General features: G+C 42.4%; 1 protein-coding gene across 1 annotated transcript in view; it reads left to right on the top strand.

The window, feature by feature from the left end:
• The first annotated feature begins 21091 nt into the window (after window positions 1-21091).
• The window catches only part of LOC130308040 (protein FAM240B-like), a 90655-nt gene continuing 90090 nt past the window's right edge, over window positions 21092-21656 (top strand). The window contains exon 1 of the mRNA XM_056552213.1: window positions 21092-21227. The gene's annotated coding sequence lies outside the window, so the exon portion shown is untranslated. The remainder of the gene's footprint in view (window positions 21228-21656) is intronic.

Genomic DNA, 21656 nt, shown 5'->3' with positions numbered 1-21656 from the left:
CATATGCTGTGCTCCCATCGCTCTCAGCTAGAGCGAGAAGCCATCGCCACCGGGAAAGGCACATAGTGCCTGTGTCATTCGTTTGCAGGAATTGTTTCATACCGGCAACATACAACAAACCGGATTCCATCACAGAAACTTAGCCGGGCTCCTAGTCTTTTGCCTCTGCTACAGGTGTTAGAATCCTTCCGCACAGAATTTTCATTCTGCCGTTCTTTGTCTTATTACTTTCTCCACAAGATCTCTGCATCATTTTGTCCTCCATCATAGGACTTGTGTTATTTTCTTTCCAGGATTGGTGGAAACTATTACAACAGATAAATTTAAGGTCGCTATTTCCCACCAACCTTTTATTGTTCATTTTATTTACAGGTTGACATCTGGATTTACATTTATTTACTATACATATCATTTAATCCACTGTTATTGCATTTCATTTACAGGTTGATATCTGGACTTTAATTATTTTATGATCAATTCTCTTTTTTACTACTCCTTAAAGGCTTATATATTTGTTACAGCCACATCGTATTTTTACCTACGTTAGCACAGTCCATTGGTGTTTTTATATGTTACTTTTATTTGTATCTCTTGCACAGCTGTAGGGCCCTGCGACTGTTGCTATTAATATATTGACTTACAGTGTATTAAATTTGTATTGTTTAAGTACTGGCCTGGAAATCTAGATTTTTTTCCATCTGAACCAATAAGCCACCATACATTCCTTTTTTGTCTTTGGTGTGCTGAGGACTGAGTAAGTATTTTTCTCATTATCCATAAAAAGAAACAAAAAGGGTGGCATGAGAGGGAACTTGTTAAGGACTTATTTGCACCAAGGAACTGGATGCTGTTACATGGGGGGTATGTGCAGAGCATTTCCCTCAAGCGTATGTACAGATGTAAATAGCAGTGACCATGCAGACTCAGAGGCCCTGGGTCACTGACCAATGCAATGCTCTGCACATAACTCCACCTGTATAGTAATGTACACTACACACACTGCAATACACATGGGGGGGGGGGTATGTGCAGACTGCAGAGCATTGCACACTAGGGTCTGTAGAAGACACTAGTGTGCAATGCTCTGCAGTCTGCACATACCCGCATGTGTATAGTAGTGTGTTTGCAGTTGCACTAGTGCATAGTCCTGCTATACACATGGGAGTATGTGCAGAGCATTGCACCCCAGTGTCTATAGAAAGCACCAGGGTGCAATGCTCTGCAGTGCACTTACCCTCATGTGAATAGCAGTGTAGAATAGACTGCAGACAGAGGCCCTGGCTGGGCGGATCACCGACGGATGCAGTCAGTGCACTTACATACCTGGCCTGGGCTGCAGCACAGTGCACTGTGTGTAAATTGTGAGTAACATTGATGGCAGCTCTGACCTACCGGGCCTGGCAGCAGAAGATGATGGATCCTCCAGGACAGGGGAGAGCGTGGGCTCCACAAAATGGTGGTATTGCGGCGGGGGAGGAGACAGGACTGGGAGGAGCATCAGTCTCACCCTGCTGCGCTGCTGGTGAGTCTGACTGTAAGGTCTGTAAGTGGAGGGTGGGGCTAACTGGGAGTCACTGAAGCTGTCGTGGTGGTGCGGGATTTTGCGGGATTTACAGGACCCGCAGGCATAGCGCCTGACCGCCCGTGCCCCCCTGCAGCAGCCTCCTGACTGCTCAAGCATTTCGGGTTGAGTCCCGTGGGATCCCAATCCCAATGTCGGCCTCTATGCTACACTACCACCAAGTGCAAGCCCTCCATTGACATTGAGAAAAGCTATGTGCACCTGAAAGAGTTACACACCACTCGTAGGACCATTGACATAACCATCAGTGACATCTCTGTGTAGTACTACAAGTCTTAGCATATACCCCTGGTCTCCACACTTGGCTAGGGCAAATTTTAATGAACAGTAACATCTATTACTCCAAGCAGTTACATCGATATGAATAACTAGATCACCAAGACCAATGCCTTTACAAGGTCTGTTATAGAGCTGCCATAACTATACCAATCTTATGCATCAACATTATACTTTTGATGTTAATCTATGTTAAATCATTTGCATGCTATAATATTCCACTTAAGGGCAAAAGGAAAATCCATGTGAGCTAAATGGTGATATAAGCCATGTTGAGTGACATATTTTCAGAATTCTCAGTTCAATGGAGGAGATGTATTAAAACCTGAGCAGAAAAAAAGAAAAGAGGAGCAGTTGCCCATAGCAACCATTCAGATTGTTTCTCTAATTTTAAAAAGACCTCTGAAAAAACAATGTTTTCAATGTGTTTTTGGATGCAACAAGGGCAAGTCTAACAAATCTATGGAGGTTTGTCCATACTGTATTGGGCCTTTAAACAAAAGTTGTTTTTTTCCCCACACCGTATGTTGCAGAGTATATTATGCTGTAGCCATGTTAATGTAATCTGGTGTACTTGTTCAAGTAAGCGTTTAGGTCAAGAAATTATGTTCTAATGAGTGTGCTCTGCATTAAAAGATAAACAAAATTAAACATTGCGTGAACTGTGTAATTGCTGTTAGTACTAAAGTCATGCAAAAGTAGAAATTGTTTAGCTCATGAAAATAAGGGCCAATGTTTCTAAGAGGTAGTGTTGAGCTAGACAAACAATGTGAAATCAGATTCGATCCGAACTTTGCTAAAATATCAGTTCGGCACAAACATGAACCTCAGCTTCTTACATGCTTAATGTATGCCCAGCTTACTATAACAGATTCCTGGGGCCAAATTCATCTGATCCTGGGAATCTTTCCCTTGCAATACACAGTTGGCCAACACTGCTGTAGACACTGTTGGCATGCTGCCAACTGCCACTTGAAGACCAGGGCTACTTTAGATCAAAAACTCTACTTAGTTAAATGGTTAATGAGGGGTTTCAGGGGGGATATTACTTCAACAATTTATTTTTTTCAATTTAGTGTGCATCTTTTTTTGTACTTATTTTTGGTTTAGAATTGGATGCCATCTGACAGACAGCATCTATTAAAGGGGTAGTCCAGTGGTAAGTTTTTCAGCACTGCATATTTCCTTTAACTAAGCCAGTGTTTAGCATTAGCCCATAAAACAGCTAGTGCTAACCGCCCCATTATTGTCCTAGCACTTAATGACACAAGGGGTACTAGGAAGAGCCAGCTACTAGCAAGCCCAGGGGGTTAAGAATGACAGTCCATGCCTGGGGCCCTTGCCACCCTGGTAATGCCAGGCCGCTGCTGTTTTGTTTTGTAACTGGCTGATTATTCTGAATATACCAATAGTGGCTATTATACTGAACATACCGATCTCATACACAGATCATTGCTATGCATTGACACGGCAAAGATCAGTGTTATCGGCGGTCGATTGCTCAAGCCTGAATTTCAGGCTTGGAGCAATCAATCGCCAATCGGACACGACGGAGGCAGGTAAGAGGACCTCCGCTCGCGTTATAGCTGATCGGGACATCGCGATTTCACCGACTGAGCTGCCGGGAAGCTTTTACTTTCATTTTAGACGCGGCGATCAACTTTGAATGCCGCATCTAAAGGGTTAATATGAGGACAGGATATGGGGGTCGGGATATGAGGTCGGGATATGAGGATGGGGTATGAGGACAAGATATGAGTTTGGGATATGGGGACGGCATATGGGGATGGGATATGGGGTCGGGATATGGGGTCGGGCTATGAGGACGGGCTATGAGGACGGGCTATGAGGACGGGATATGAGGTTGGGATATGAGGACAGGATATGAGGTTGGGATATGAGGACAGGATATGAGGATGGGATATGAGGTTGAGATAGGAGGACGGAATATGAGGACAAGATAGGAGGTCGGGATATGAGGTCGAGATATGAGGAAGGAATATTAGGTTGAGATAGGAGGACGGGATATGAGGTTGAGATATGAGGACGGGATATGAGGACGGGATATGAGGACAGCATATGAGGACGGGATAGGAGGTCGGGATATGAGGTCGAGATATGAACACGGGATATGAGGACAGGATATGAGAATGGGATATGAAGACAGGATATGAGGACAGGATATGAGGTTGGGATATGAGGTCGAGATAGGAGGACGGGATTGGTGGATGGGATAGGAGGACAGGATAGGAGGACGGGATAGTAAGACGGGATATGAGGACAAGATAGGAGGTCGCGATATGAGGTCGAGATATGAACACGGGATTTGAGGACGGGATAGGAGGACGGGATATGAGGACGGAATATTAGGCTGAGATAGGAGGACGGGATATGAGGTTGACATATGAGGATGGGATATGAGGACAGCACATGAGGACGGGATAGGAGGTCGGGATATGAGGTCGGGATATGAACACGGGATATGATAATGGGATATGAGGACGGGATATGATCACGGGATATGAGGTTGAGATAGGAGGACGGGATGGGAGGTTGTGATATGAGGACGGGATAGGAGGTCGGGATAGGAGGTTGGGATAGGAGGACGAGATATGAGGATGGGATATGAAGTCGAGATATGAGGACGCGATATGAGGTCGAGATATGAGGACTGGATAGGAGGTCGTGATAGGATTTCGTGATAAGAGAATGGGATAGGAGGACGGGATATGAGGTCGGGATAGGAGGTTGGGATAGGAGGTTGGGATAGGAGGTTGAGATATGAGGACGGGATATGAGGACGGTATAGGAGGATGGGATATGAGGTCGGGATATGAGGTCGGGATATGAGGACGGGATTTAAGGACCAAGGACGTACCGGTACGTCCTTGGTCCTGCTCTCCTGATATAACGCGGGGTTACACAGTAAGTCCGCGTCATATCACGGCGGGCCCGGTGTCATAGTGAAGCCGGGACCCGCCTCTAATAGCGCGCAGCACCGATGGCGGCGCCGCGCGCTATTAACCCTTTAGCCGCGCGCTCAGAGCTGAGCCGCGTGGCTAAAAGCGAAAGTGAAAGTTGCCGGCTAGCTCAGTCGGGCTGTTCGGGATAGCCGCGGCTAATCGCGGCATCCCGAACAGCTTACAGGACAGCGGGAGGGCCTCCTCGCTGTCCGATCGCCGAATGACTGCTCAGTGCCTGAGATCCAGGCATGAGCAGTCATGCGGCAGAATCGTCGATCACTGGTTTCCTATGAAAAACCAGTGATCAATGATGAAGATCAGTGTGTGCAGTGTTATAGGTCCCTATGGGACCTATAACATTGCAAAAAAAAAGTGAAAAAAAAAAAAGTGAATAAAGATCATTTAACTCCTCCCCTATTAAAAGTTTGAATCACCCCCCTTTTCCAATAAAAAAAAAAACACAGTGTAAATAAAAATAAAAATAAACATATATGGTATCGCCGCGTGCGGAAATGTCCGAATTATAAAAATATATCATTAATTAAACCGCTCGGTCAACGGCGTGCGTGCAAAAAAATTCCAAAGTCCAAAATAGTGCATTTTTGGTCACTTTTTATATCATTTAAAAATTAATAAAAAGCAATCAATAAGTCCTATCAATGCAAAAATGGTACCATTAAAAACTTCAGATCACGACGCAAAAAATTAGCCCTCATACCGCCGCATACACGGAAAAATAAAAAAGTTATAGGTATCAGAAGATGACAATTTTAAACGTATTAATTTTCCTGCATGTAGTTATGATTTTTTCCAGAAGTCCGACAAAATCAAACCTATATAAGTAGGGTATCATTTTAATCGTATGGACCTACAGAATAAAGATAAGGTGTCATTTTTACCGTAAAATATACTACGTAGAAACGGAAGCCCCCAAAATTACAAAACTGCGGGGTTTTTTTTCAATTTTGTCGCACAATGATTTTTTTTCCATTTCACCGTAGATTTTTGGGCAAAATGACTGATCTCATTACAAATAAGAATTGGTGGCGCAAAAAATAAGCCATCATATGGATTTTTCGGTGCAAAATTGAAAGAGTTATGATTTTTTAAAGGCAAGGAGCAAAAAACGAAAATGCAAAAACGGAAAAACCCCCGTTCCTTAAGGGGATAAGGTCGGGATATCGGGATATGAGGGTCAAATGTGAGGACGCCATATGGGGACGGTATATGGGGTTGTGATATGACAACAATATATGGGGATGGGATATGAAGTCAAAAGCTTCCTTTGTTGATTTTCCTCCCCAACAAGGATTAGGAAGGAAAAAACAGGAAACGCCGGGTACTCAGCTAGTGTAATGTATAGAAGAGGAATGCTAAAATCTTATTCCTATTGAATACTGAAATCTACGTGCACCAAGCTAACACATATTATGATGCCGTTCCAGGAATATTGGTTGGTGTGCTTGAATTGTGGGACATAGTGAAAAGGGCCTATACAAGGCTTCAATAAAGAAGGAACTCCATATAATAACCAGAACCAGCAAGGCTGTTATAAAAAGGAATGAGTGGACACATTTTCATGTAGTCATAACACACAGAAGGGTTTTGAAATCAATACACAGGTTTATTTGTGCACATGAAGCCCCTGTATTGATTGCAAATGTCCTGTGAGTTCTGTGCCTGTGTATCAAAGTAAATATCATAAGAGATTTAGCTGTCCTAAGATCGAATTACTACAGATAACTCTTTTGTGTCTTATGAATGTTGCATTCTATTTTATTTTCAGTGTCCACCATGCATTCCAAATTACTTTGAGATGGATTCTATGTGATCTTATAGATTTTATGAAATTACCATAATAAATATCATCCTTCGGTACGCATGACAATGCTGAACAACTAAAACTGACTACAGTTTTCATATTTAGCTATAGATTGTTTGCTATTTACATGCCTTGCATAGAACATAATTGGCAAGCTTCCTTCTGACAGGACTGATGGCATATGAAGCTGTTTTGGACATTAAAGGGGTACTCCGCCCCTAGACATCTTATACCATATCCAAAGGATTGGGGATATGATGTCTGATCGCTGGAGTCCCACCGCTGGGGACCCCCGCAATCTGCGGCACCCCAGACATCTGGAGCGAACCTCACTCCGTGCCTGATGACTAGCGATGCGGCACTGATGTCACAGTGACGCCCCCTCGTTATATCATGGCCACACACCCTCATTGCAAGTCTATGGAAGGGGCGTGGCAGATTTGCATTGAGGGGTCGTGATCGTGACATCCCAAGGGGGTGCGGCCATGATGTCACAAGCCTCCGATGCAGTAGCCAGCGTTCTAAACAAACGCCGGGTACTGCAGGGAGATCGCGGGGGTCCCAGTGGCGGGCCCCCCGCGATCAGACATCTTCTCCTCTATCCTTTGGATAAGGCATAAGATGTCTAGTTGTGGAGTACCCCTTTAAGGATTATGCCATCAAAAGATGGAGGAGGCCTCTGGGCATATGTGAACAATTACTAAGCATTACAATACCTATGTTATATATGCTATGTTATCATAAAACATACCTGTCATTTCAAAAGATTTCACAATAGCCTGCATGGCTTGTTAGAATAGAGTGGAAACAAGGGGATTTTTGATCTCACTGCTGTTACAGAGCCCCTAAGGGTATGTTCGCACTATGGAATTCCAATAACATTTCTGTGAGAGAAATTGTGCTCGGAACAAGTGAACCTTCTTCCGCGGACCCGTTTACAGTACTGAATGCCAAATTGATCTGCCAAAAGCATGAACATGTTCATTTTTTCAGCAAAATTATGCGGCATTGCCATCAATAGTGACGGTGCCGGGCCACAAGTGGAGATTCCATAGTGTGAACATAACCTTAGAGTCCTCTTCATGGTGCATCTATTTCCCATTCTTTCCTTTTTAGGGGGTGAGACCAGAGCTGGACAATTTACCAGTAGTACATATACACAGCCGCTTCCTTCTCTTTAATTCTCTGGTCAATCACAGCACGGCACACATTTCTCTCTCTCAGTGCTAGTGAAAGTGCACTGACAGGCTGGCATTGTGCTGGAGGATGATATGCATTACAGTACTATAGATAACATGTGGGGAAATAAGAGGTAACTGATGCCCTGGTTTTGTGAGAACCTATGTGAGCTGAAATTAAATAAACAGAAGCACAGCAAGGAGGGGGTTATGCTAAGCCCTAGACTGCTGCTGCTGCTGCAAATGACAATAATAAGCTAAAAGGAGAAGAAGGATTTCATCCAGGATGCAGCACTTTGTACGTACAATAGTAAGAGTGTAAGGACAGCTGCACAGGATTGTATGGGTTGTGAGAACATACAGTAGAAGAAAGCCTTATCTTATAGGTAAAGTATTGATCCTATGGAGAAGGCAAACATTATTTCATCTGCTAACTTATTAACATGGGCCTGACACCTCACATACAAAAATTAAAAAATAAAAACAATTTTCAGATAATTTAACTAAATTTAAGTTTTATATTAATAACGTTTCCTGTAACAAAAACCATATGTTCACCAGTTTATATTATAACTGATGGTTGCCCATTTTTTGTGGGTGCTGTGAGAAGGTGAAGGGTATGGTGGTGGATGGAAGATATGTGTCACCAAGGCTCCTGGTTTTGGTGAAATAAGAGCCGGTATTGTTCAGTGTCTGTACTGCGATTCAGTCTGACACTAAGACTGTAGTATGGCTGGAAGGCCAATCCGGGATGGCTCTTACTGGGAATGACCAAGTGCAGGGTGGGGGTCATTCGCCACAATCCAGGCCGCCTTTTGTTGGCCTTAAAACTAGGCTGCCTCATCAGCTGAGTGGGATTTTGCTAGTTGTAGCACACAGTGCCAGAGAAAGCTGTGTGTGGACTTCTTCTCTTTGGTTGCTCCAAGAGTAGAAGCTGCTGAACAGCCTAGCTGGAGGCTTGGAAAGGTCTTGCTTAGTGTCGCACGGCACAAACTCAGGTGGGAACAATCACCAAGCAATTACAGGTGGACTATTGCTACGTTTTACTTGGTTCTGCATTTAAAGACTGTTTGGCTGTATGCTAAGTGTGAATAAAACCCTGACTTTGATTTAAAACGCTGTCTCCTTATCTCTATACTGCAACCGCACCTATCTGCAAGAGGCATGAAAAAAGCCAATTCATAGGCTCAGAGGTGCTGAGTTTTTGGTACACTATCGGTTAAAAATTCAAAGTGATGGTTTTCAAAATCACTATAAACCACATAACTAAAGTGTGTCCAATGAGTACACACAGAACAGTTTTACTGTTCTGCTTTATGAAAAGTAAAATGCCAAAATATAACATACAATAACTAAATTGCTGCCATTTAACTATGGAACTATTATTTCATAGTGCTTTGTATAAGATTTAAATTTTTCTTTTTCCAATAGATAGTTTAATGTTTGCTCACTCTGGGCTAAATATGAAAGCTTCCAAATGGATTCATAAAAATGAGTTGAAAGCAGGAGTTAAAAGTACCTGTAAGTACAGCCTTTCTTTTCCAATGACTTTTCACAGGTTTTTGTAACTAGGATAATGGATAACAGGATCAGAGATTTTCTTCAGTGCACAATATGCCCTTCGTATACACTACTGGAGGTTCATAAGGAATACTACTGTGGATATGAGTATGTTGCCCATCTGTAAGCTTTCACAAGAGATATGGAACAGAAAAATGTAATACTGAGGGCTATTGAGAGGAGCATGCAGACAGGGTGGTAGACATGCAGGGTAAAAAAAATGAATAAGGAGGACCACGAAGGTAGCTGGGTCAATGTAGTTAACATCTGTGCTCCTAAGCAAAATTGTCAAGTTGGGTGATGATGCAAGGGCATCAGTCTCAGAAATGACAATCCTAGTGGATACTGGTCACCCTAACAGCCAAGAGAGCAGTTCAACTAATAGCAAGGGGGTGGTAAGGTAGGTAGGCCAAGACAAAATAGTGGTTGTATAGAATTCTACTATGACAGATAAAATAGTTTGATGGCAAGACTGACTCAACTGAATGTTTGCCGTTGGCATGTGGTTCTACTGCTTCAGCATATGATTGAATGGGTGGACAAATTACTTTGGGGGGAGGGGGGCTGGGGATGAGCCGGATGGTGTAATCCATGTGGGAACCAATGACAGAATACATGATAGCTAGAGGTCATACCTGTACGCCCTGGAGCATTTAGCGTCTATGAAGGAAGCTGAGCAATAATGCCGGTTATCAATCAAGCCCAGGGGGTGGTACCACGGCCAGAGCAACAAGACCGGTAAGTATAACTCCCCACCCAGGGGACTACTTACGGGGCATCCGGGAGGAACTTAATAACTTTATATCCTCACCATCCCTGGGGGCAGGGACGATCCCTGGAAATGTTGAGGATAACAAATTTACAATTTATAACTACATAACGCATTGTCAAGCGTTATATATGGAAAAATATGCTGCTTGGTTCCCTCTAAAGAGCTTTTTTTACATGTTCAGGAGCTGAGATCACCAATGATCATGGAAATAAAAAGATGTGAGAACTGAGATGAGCAATGCGCTTCTTTGGCTCTGATCAGGTTTTTAAAGCTTTTTCATGCGTAAAATGTTGGCATCATAAGTGTATACAGTAGCTGTATATGACTTACCTTGCTTCTCTAAAGAGGACCCTGAACAAAACTTCTGATATGTCTCAGAGATTTATGGAAATAACAGATGCTTTTTAAATATCCGCTGTTTGCAACATGGCTGCACAATGCGACATTATTCACAAAATCAACAAAATCTAATAAAACCCAACAAAAGGGGCATAGCAACAAATTTGCATAAGAAACCTACATATTTATTGAGGTTTACTACAAAAAAAAAAAGAGAATTCTGTTGGAAAAAAATTCACACAAAACAAAGATGGTCTGAAAAATAACCTTAAAAAACCCCATTACCCAATCCCTTCACTTCTTGCCCTTTGGAATTTTATTTGTTTTATTTTTCCAGGTGAATTTGCTTGATACTAGGTTCCCCGGTAAAAATGTGTGTACAATAAGGCCATGTTCACATGATGCGATTTTCGTGCAGAATTCCGCATGGACATTCTGCTGCAGCAGAGTCCCATTGATTTCAATGGTATTCTGCTGTGCTGTGCACATTGCAAAATTTCCGCAAAGAGTCCCCAGAAAGAACAGACATGTCTATTCTTTCTGCAGAGTCCGCACAGAAATTCTGTGCAGTCTATGAGACTGCGCATTTCTGAGCAGTTATTTGACTGACAGCGGACATTCCAGCGACAGCAAAGCACCAGAAGAACATGCCGGCGCTCCGCTGTCGGTGGAATGTTTCCGACATTCTACAATGTGAACATAGCCTCACTCATTTAGAATGCAAAATACACTGCTCAAAATACACTGTTCCAAAAATCTGTCAGACACCTGTGGGGAGTAAATGCTCACTGTACCCCTTATTACATTACATGAGGGGTGTCGTTTCCAAAATGGGGTCACATGTGGGGGGGTCCATTGTTCAGGCACTATGGGGGCTTTGTAAATACACGTGGCCTTCAATTCCGGAAAATTTTCTCTCCAAAATCCCAATGGCGCGCCTTCTCTTATGAGCATTGTAGTGCACCAGTAGAGCACTTTACATCCACACATGGGGTATTTTCTTACTCAGAAGGAATGGGGTTACAAATTTTGGGGGGCTTTTTTATTTTCCCTTGTTAAAATGAAACACCAGCATTTTAGTGAAAAAAACATGTTTTTCTTCATTTTCCCATCCAACGGAAAATATGTCAGACACCTGTGGGGTGTTCAAGCTCACTATGCCCCTTGCTACCTTCCATGAGGGGTGTAGTTTCCAAAATGGGGTCACATGTGGGTATTTTTTTTTTGCGTTTATGTCACAACCGCTGTAAAATCAGCCACCGCTGTGTAAATCACCAATTTAGGCCTCAAATGTACATAGTGTGCTCTCACTCCTGAGCCTTGTTATGTGCCCACAGAGAATTTTACGCCCACATATGGGGTATTTCCGTACTCAGGAGAAATTACGTTACAAATTTTGGGGGTCTTTTTTTCCTTTTACCTCTTGTAAAAGTATAAAAGTAAGGGGCAAAAAAAATTTCAAGTATGGGGCAACACCAGCATGTTAATGTAAATTTTTTGTACACTAACAGGCTGGTGTAGACCCCAACTCTTCCTTTTCATAAGGGGTAAAAGGAGAAGAAGCCCCCCAAAATTTCAAACGCAATTGCTGCTGAGTACGGAAATACCCCATATGTGGCCCTAAACTGTTTCCTTGAAATACGAAAGGGCTCCGAAGTGAGAGAGCGCCATGCGCATTTGGGGACTGAATTAGGCATTGCATAGGGGTGGACATAGGGGTATTCTACGCCAGTGATTCCCAAACAGGGTGCCTCCAGCTGTTGCTAAACTCCCAGCATGCCTGGACAGTCAGTGGCTTTCCGGAAATGCTGGGAGTTGTTGTTTTGCAACAGCTGAAGGCTCCGTTTTGGAAATACTGCTGTACGATATGTTTTTCATTTTTGTTGGGGGGGGACAGTGTAAGGGGGTGTATATGTAGTGTTTTACCCTTTAGTTTGTGTTAGTGTAGTGTAGTGTTTCTAGGGTACATTCGCACTGGCGGCGGTTTATGGTGAGTTTCCCGCTAGGAGTTTGCGCTGCTGCAGCTCAAACTTGAAGCAGGAAACTCACTGCCCGTGTGAATGTACCCTGTACATTCACATTGCGAGGGGGGCAAACCTCCAGCTGTTTCAAAACTACATCTCCCAGCATGTACTGACAGACTGTGCATGCTGGGAGTTGTACTTTTGCAACAGCTGGAGGCACACTGGTTGGAAAACCTTCAGATATGTTCTGTTACCTAACTCAGTATTTTCCAACCAGTGTGCCTCCAGCTGTTGCAAAACTACAACTCCCAGCATCTACTGATCGCCGAAGGGCATGCTGGGAAATGTAGTTATGCAACAGATGGAGGTACGCAACTACAACTCCCAGCATGCTGAGACAGCTGTTTGCTGTTTGGGCATGCTGGGATTTGCAATTTTTGCAACAGCTGGAGGGCTGCAGTGTGGAGATCACTGTGCAGTGATCTCCAAACTGCAGCCCTCCAGCTGTTCCAAAACTACAAATCCCAGCATGCCCAAGCAGCAAACAGCTGTCTGGGCATGCTGGAAGTTGTAGTTTTGCAACATCTGGAGGGCTACAGTTTAGAGACCACTGTATAGTGGTCTCAAACTGTAGCCCTCCAGATTTTGCTAGGCAACTTACCCGCTTCAGCAATCTGCACCAGGGAGCAAGCCGCACATTGTCACTGCCGTTGCCGCCGATGGTAAGTGACTTCCGGCGCCGGTTACCTACGGTTCCCCTGCTCGGCCTGGATTACCGTGGGTGGGCAGTGCGGGGGAACTGAACTTTAACTTCCCTGCCTCGGATCTGCAATTGGTTGGTCGCATCTTAACCACCAATAACAGGGAAAGGAGGGGTGGCACCCCTGCCACCTAACTCCTATCCCTTCAGGGGGACTGGGAGTGTCTTGAACACCCCTGATCCTCCTTATTTTCCGGGTCACCGGGTCCACCAGAGACCAGTGTGACCCAGAATTGCTGCAAATCGTCGGTATGAATTCACCGGTGATTTGCGGCATTCACCGACATGGGGGGGTCTCAGGACCACCCTGGGCATTGGCATGGGATACCTGCTGAGTGATTCCAGCAGGCATCCCATTCCGATCACCGCCTGGCGGGCTGCGGTGATCGGAAATGCGGAGGGCGTACATGTACGCCCTACGTCCTTAAGTGATAAGACGGAAGGGCATATCCATAAGCCCTCCATCACCAACCGGTTGGTCGCGTCTTAACCACCAATAACAAGGAAAGGAGGGGTGGCACCTCTGCCACCTAACTCTTATCCCTTCAGGGGGACCGAGAGTGTCTTGAACACCCACGATCCCCCTTGTTTTCCGGGTCACCGGGTCCACCAGAGACCAGTGTGACCCAGAATTGCTGCAAATCGCCGGTATGAATTCACCAGTGGGGGGGTCTCAGGACCACCCTGGGCATTGGCACGGGATGCCTGCTGAGTGCGTACAGGTACGCCCTCCATCCTTAAGTGATAAGACACGAGGGCATATCCATAAGCCCTCCATCACCAACAAGTTAAAAGGGTAATCCGGTGGATACCGATGCAAGAAAGTTTAACAGATTTGTAAATTACTTCTATTAAAAAATCTTAATTCTTCCAGTACTTATTAGCTGCTGAATCCTACAGAGAAAATTATTTTCTTTTCGGAACACAGTGCTCTCTGCTGACATCTCTGTCCATTTTAAAAACTGTTCAGAGTAGGAGAAAATCCCCATAGCAAACATATGCTGCTCTGGACAGTTCTTAAAATGGACAGAGATGTCAGCAGAGAGCACTGTGCTCGTGATTTCAGCAGGGAGCACTGTGTTCCAAAAAGAAAAGAATTTCCTCTGTAGTATTCAGCAGCTAATAAGCTTAAATCTGTTTAACTTTCTGGCACCAGTTGATTAAAAAAAAAGTTTTCCACCGGAGTACCCTTTTAACATCCACTAGCTCCATGATGTCATCATGTAGGAGTGGAAGACGACTCCAGTGGCAGCCTATTAAGTTATGGGGAACTCCATGCCCAAGAGGTTTAAGTTCATGCTGAAAAACAATGGTGGTCACATAAATATATTGACACTTTTGACCCAATTTTGACATTTCCATTTAGGGGTGTATTCAATATCAAATAGCATGAGTGTGGGTATTAAGACCATACACATTGGGGTTTATTTACTATCGTGATCCTGACTCTTTTTTCTCGGGTTTTGCACCCGAAATGTGTAGCACGTTTCATGCGACACAATTTGCAACCAAAAAAAAACAAAACCCTCCATTTTACAAGACAAAATGGGCGTGTCCCCAACAGTTTAAAAAAGATTCCAACATAGGTTTCCACAGAAAACATGGTGGATTTCAGCTGGGAAACAGATCAGAACAGTTGTAAAAAAAGCAAAATGTAGGGAAAAGTGCTAAATGTAGGGAAACCTTAGTAAATACCTAGGGAAAATACCTGTCCGAAATCAAAACCCACAAAGAAAACTCCACTCCACTCTTAAATAAACCCAGTTTTCTTTTATGTTTATGTAGCAGTGCTTGTCTCTCTTTATGCATGCATGCTTTACCTATATGTGTGTGTGTGTATATATATATATATATATATATATATATATATATATATATATATACATATACCCTGTTTGCCCAAAAATAAGACATACACATAAATAGCAGATAGCAATAGCAGAATTTCTAAGCATTGGCATAGTGTAAGCCGTACCCCAAAAATAAGGCATAGTGGTAGACGTGGCTAAGCGTATCAGCACGGAGCAGTAAAGAAGATGGGCAGCCCTTCTCATCTGCTCCATCATGACAACTGCTATCTCGGGGGTGACCAGAGACGTGCTGGCTGCCCCATCAACAAGGTCGGCTCCCCCTGTCAGGTCCCGGTCCTTCTGTTTGTGCTGCTAGCTGCGGCATAGAGGGAGACAGAAAGTGAAAGTAAAAGTCTCTTCAGTGAAGCGAGGAACAGAAAGGTCCGCTTTTTGGGCCCTTAGGGGGGAGAATAAAGCTGTGGCTGACGTTTAATTCAGCACTGTGGGTCTCTCTCACCCATCACCAACCAGCACCAGTCTGTGGGTCTCTGTATTGTTGTACCATACTCAATAACAATAAGACCTCCCCTGAATATATATATATATATATATATATATATATATATATATATATATATATATATCACAGTACTGCTTGTCTCCTTGCTGCCAATAACATTTCATGATAGATTAACCAATATGGGGTCTGGGCAGGCTTACACATTGGTGCTCATGTGCAGAGGTGCAATACTGACTCTCATGCATGCAGTTATATTCATGATGAAGGTTGTCAACAGATGAGCAGTTAGAATGACCTTTTGATCTAACTGTATGCTAATATAGCCCATATTTGTATTATTATGCACAGGCTGTTGCTGATATTATGATCACTCATTACATGATTTAGACATTTTCATGGGAATAATATAATTATATGCACTGTGGGGGAGATTTATCAAAACCTGTCCAGAGAAAAAGTTGCTGAGTTGCCTGTAGAAAAATCTTACTGAAAAATTTAACCCCTTAAGGACCAAGGACGTACCGGTACGTCCTGAGTCCTTTCCCTTTCTATAACGCAGGGCCACAACGTGGCCCCGCTTCATAGTGGGTCGGGCCCGACCTCTAACAATGGCCTGGACCCGTGGCTAATAGCGCGCGGCAATGATCGCGGTGCCGTGCGCTATTAACCCTTCAGACGCGGCGTTCAAAGTTAAACGCCACATCTAAAATGAAAGTAAATCACTGCCGGTTCGGAATGTCCTCGGCTAAATCGCTGCATCCCAAACAGCTGTTAGACACGAGGAGGGTCTCCTACCTTGCCTCCTGGTGTCCGATCGCTGAATGACTGCTCAGTGCCTGAGATCCAGGCATGCGCATTCAAGCGGCAGAATCATTGATCACTGGTTTCCTATGAGAAACCACTGATCAATGTAAAAGATCAGTGTGTGCAGTGTTATAGCCCCCTACGGGAGCTATAACATTGCAAAAAAAAAAAAAGTGAATAAAGATCATTTAACCGCTCCCATAATAAAAGTTTGAATCATCCCCCTTTTCCCATAAAAAAAAAGTGTAAATAAAAATAAAAATAAACATGTGGTATCACCGCGTGCGGAAATGTCAGAATTATAAAAATATATAATTAATTAAACCACACAGTCAATGGCGCACGGGCAAAAAAAAATCCAAATTCCAAAATATAGCATTTTTGGTAACTTTTTGGTCACTTTTTGCATCATGAAAAAATGAATAAAAAGCGATCAACAAGTCCGATCAATACAAAAATGGTACCGCTAAAAACTTCAGATCAAGTCAATTAAAAAAAATTAAAAACTTCCGATCAAAAAATTAGCCCTCAAACTGCCCCATATGCAGAAAAATAAAAAAGTTATATGGGTCAGAAGATGACAATTTTAAACGTATGCATTTTCCTGCATGTATAAAATCAAATCTATATAAGTAAGGTATCATTTTAATCATATGGACCTACAGAATAAAGAGAAGGTGTCATTTTTACCGAAAAATGCACTGCGTAGAAACAGAAGCCCCCAAAATTTACAAAATGGTGTTTTTTTTCCAATTTTGTCTCACAATGATTTTTTTTCGTTTTGCCATAGATTTTTGGGTAAAATTGATGTCATTACAAAGTAGAATTGGTGGCGCAAAAAATAAGCCATCATGTGGATTTTTAAGTGCAAAATTGAAAGAGTTATGATTTTTTTTAAGGTAAAGAGGAAAAAAGGAAAGTGCAAAAACTGAAAAAACCCTGGTCCTTAAGGTTTTAAGGAGTGATCTGATTGGTTGCTATGGGCAACTGGTCAATTTCTCCTCTGGACAGGTTTTGATAAATCTCCACCTGAATCTTTAGATACACGTTAATAATGGTTCACAAAACACTCTGAACTTTGTTTTCACTTTTACACTGATTTATATATGTAGATTGTTGTCAAATGTACTTTTAATTTGATGCTGAATGCTGAGGCTATATTATGACACTATAGGGCTAGGTTTCCACACACATTTTTTTCTGGCATTTTTTTTGGAAATCTTCCACTGCAGTTTTTGAGCCAAAGTCAGAACTGGATCCATAAGGGAGGAGAAGTATAAGTCCTTCCTTTATATTTCCCATTTCTTTTAACCCCTTAAGGACCGGAGGTTTTTCCGTTTTTGCATTTTCGTTTTTTGCTCCTTGCCTTTAAAAAATCATAACTCTTTCAAATTTACACCTAAAAATCCATATGATGGCTTATTTTTTGCGCCACCAATTCTACTTTGTAATGAGGTCAGTCATTTTGCCCAAAAATCTATGGTGAAGCGGGGAAAAAAATCATTGTGCGACAAAATTGAAAAAAAAACGCTGTTTTGTAACTTTTGGGGGCTTCCGTTTCTACGTAGTACATTTTTCGGTAAAAATGACACCTGATATGTATTCTGTAGGTCCATACAATTAAAATGATACCCTACTTATATAGGTTTGATTTTGTCGGACTTCTGGAAAAAATCATAACTACATGCAGGAAAATTAATACGTTTAAAATTGTCATCTTCTGACCCCTATAACTTTTTTATTTTTCCGTGTATGGGGCGGTATGAGGGCTCATTTTTTGCGCCGTGATCTGAAGTTTTTAACGGTACCATTTTTGCATTGATAGGACTTATTGATCACTTTTTATTCATTTTTAAATGATATAAAAAGTGACCAAAAATGCACTATTTTGGACTTCGGAATTTTTTTGCGCGCACACCATTGACCGAGCGGTTTAATTAATGATATATTTTTATAATTTGGACATTTCCGCACGCGGTGATACCACATATGTTTATTTTTTTTTTTTTTACACTGTGTTTTTTTTTTATTGGAAAAGGGGGGTGATTCAAACTTTTAATAGGGGAGGAGTTAAATGATCTTTATTCACTTTTTTTTTTCACTTTTTTTTTGCAGTGTTATAGGTCCCATAGGGACCTATAACACTGCACACACTGATCTTCTATGTTGATCACTGGTTTCTCATAAGAAACCAGTGATCAACGATTCTGCCGGATGACTGCTCATGCCTGGATCTCAGGCACTGAGCAGTCATTCGGCGATCGGACAGCAAGGAGGCAGGAAGGGGCCCTCCCGCTGTCCTGTCAGCTGTTCGGGATGCCGCGATTAGCCGCGGCTATCCCGAACAGCCCGACTGAGCTAGCCGGGAACTTTCACTTTCACTTTTAGCCGCGCGGCTCAGCTCTGAGTGCGCGGCTAAAGGGTTAATAGCGCGCGGCGCCGCGATCGGCGCTGCGCGCTATTAGAGGCGGGTCCCGGCTTCACTATGACGCCGGGCCTGCCATGATATGACGCGGGGTTACTGTGTAACCCCGCGTTATATCAGAAGAGCAGGACCAAGGACGTACCGGTACGTCCTTGGTCCTTAAGGGGTTAAATACACTTCTGGCTTTGGCTCAAAAACTGCAATGGCAGTTTGCTAAAATATGCCAGAAAGAAACCTGTGTAGAAACCTAGCCAAGGGGCAGTATGCTCATGCTTAAAGGGGTACTCCACTGGCTAGCGTTCGGAAATAAATGTTCTGAACGCTGTGTTCACGCTGTGGGAGTTGGCCACACCCCTTGTGACATCATGGCCCCGCCACTCCATGCAAGTCTATATTGATATTTTTGTTTGTGCCACTCGAAGTCTGATAAAAAAAAAAGTCATATTTACCCCACCCTCAAATAGTACTAATGAAATGTCAATTCATGTTGCATAAATTCAGACACTAGCACAACTCTTTTAATGTAAAAAGAAAAAAAATATGGATTCTAGAATATAGCAACAAAGAAACACATATACTGTGCAGTGTGTTAGATTTGCTATTGCCCTAATCATACTGGCACACACAATAACATTAACATATTATTTATACTGCATGTGAACACTCAAAATACAAAACCCAAAACAAAAAAAACAAAAAAAATTTAACAATTCCATCCCCTCACCCCTTAAAAAAATAACAGCGCATATAATTTTTTCAATACCCTGTGTACCGCAAAGCATTATCATTCAGAATACAACAAACCTATTGCTAGATAGATGGAAATGTAATGAAAACTAAAGAAAAGAAAAACGGTGTCATCAAGGCCAATATAGCTATGTTGTGGGGTGTCCAGGAGTTAAAATCCTTATCCCTTTTTGGAAAAACTAAGATTTATACCTTTGTATGCAAATGGTGGGGTCAGTGGCAGATCCCGGGGGAAGTTAATCTTCCCCCGATTAATTTCCCACATTAGAATTTAGGACATCCCTGTGTCCCGAAAGATCTTTTCGGTACACAAGGATGTCTCAGTTACCTTTCTGCGGCCCCCACGTTAAGGGGGTACTCCGGCGCTAAGACATCTTATCCTCTATCCAAAGGAGTATGGAGTACCCCTTTAAGTTTTAAAACACAGGGGCTGCCGGGAGATGTCACTAATGTCCCATGCGTGCGCTCATAGGAACAGAGGAGCGGAGCAGCAGGACACGTGTATGGTAAGTTACCAGCAGCAAGTCAGCTTCGGTGCTCTGACCACCGCTCCTCTGGTCCCGGGATCAACTGCTATGGCTTATAGGCCATAGCAGTAGATCATTACCACCGCACAAAACTCTTATAGTTCCCCTCCCGAGACTAGACTCTGCATCTGCCCCTGGTTGGGGTGCGAGTGGAGAGGGGGCTTGATTGAATGCCATCTGGCATGCAAACCCCTGGTAGTCATTGTGATTGTATTGTGTAAAGATGTTACAATAAGGACATTTTGAACATAATATTTGAATGAACATAATTGTCTTAATTATCTGCAGTGTGTGCAAGATTAATATTTATCATATTTTGTCATTGAATTTCATCCTATACAGAAGACTCCAATGTTCTTCTGTCTGATTAATTGGAGACTTATAATTATTTGCAATCAAAACAAAAAAACAATGTTCTTTTGATGACTTGGAAATAGTCTGCTTTCAGAAGAACAAAACTAATGACCCTCTCCAAAGGCTCTGTTTACTATATAATTGTTGAAAGCTAAGAAACGAAATCCTGCGACTTGCTTTCTTGTTTTAACTAGCATTGACCATCTAACCTCTTAAGCTTATTAAGCATTCCACGCTACAACACTTCTGTTAATTTAGTCATTGTCAATCTCACTCAAGCAAATATATTTTGACACAGGTAATTAACGTTACTGTTTCCTGTGGACGAGATGGTTTGTTGTGTGATAATGAAGAATGCGTCTCTAGATTAACAGTTCTAAAGAACAACATACTTTCTGGTGTCACTCGTTATACAATAGCCAACTGTGATGGGACAACATTCCTGGCTTTCTTCTTATGGAAGGATCACATTGCAAAAGATTTCATGCCCAATAAAAAAAGGGAGTGAAAAAACCTTGCTGTGTTTTTAAGAGGACTTCTAGGCTTATCCTAAGTGCTGTTAAATTTGTCTCATTAAAGCATGGGAGATCTATGTTTACACAGCGCATGCTTTATGGAAAACACAAAAGTGTTTGCAATAGGATAGGCAAGAAACCCTAACGGACATGGAATAAAGAGATCATGCAGGTATTTGCTATGTGAGTCCAAGGGCTGCCATTGATATCTCCGTATATAACTTCTAATGAGTTCAAGAAACGAAGCCTATTCCAGAGGCAGAAGAGGAAACTAAAGGTAACACATTGCAGCTGCTCAGGTGTCTCCCACGTGAACCATTATTTTAAAGGTAGGAAAGTATTTGTTCTATTTATTGTTATTTTTTTTATTTGCTTTATTTTAAAAATATCACTAAAATGCAGAAAGTTATGTTTAAACTAATTTACTTTAGTGATTTTATTCAATATAAGTTGAATAGGATTTTTATTAATGTGTATATATATTTTTGTCATTTTGTTCATAGCTTCATAGGCTAAACTCTCTAAAGTGCCATACTCTTGCATTCGTAGATGTCAATAATTTGAGAATTTGTGTGTCTGACTTTATTTTCCAAGATGGTTGTTTTGTGTTTATGCTTTAATCAAACATTGTAATTAGCTCCGGAGCTCGCAGTATATTTCTCTGGACACAATCGATTGCCGGGGAGCTTGGTTTTGATTTTATGCATATAGAAAGTGAGAATTCATCAAGAAAATATTGAGCAGTAACTATTGGATTA

This window comes from Hyla sarda, chromosome 1 (assembly GCF_029499605.1).
Source record: "Hyla sarda isolate aHylSar1 chromosome 1, aHylSar1.hap1, whole genome shotgun sequence".
NCBI classification, from domain to species: domain Eukaryota; kingdom Metazoa; phylum Chordata; class Amphibia; order Anura; family Hylidae; genus Hyla; species Hyla sarda.
The sequence above is the reverse complement of the archived record's forward strand: the minus strand, read 5'-3'. Positions and strand labels throughout refer to the sequence as shown.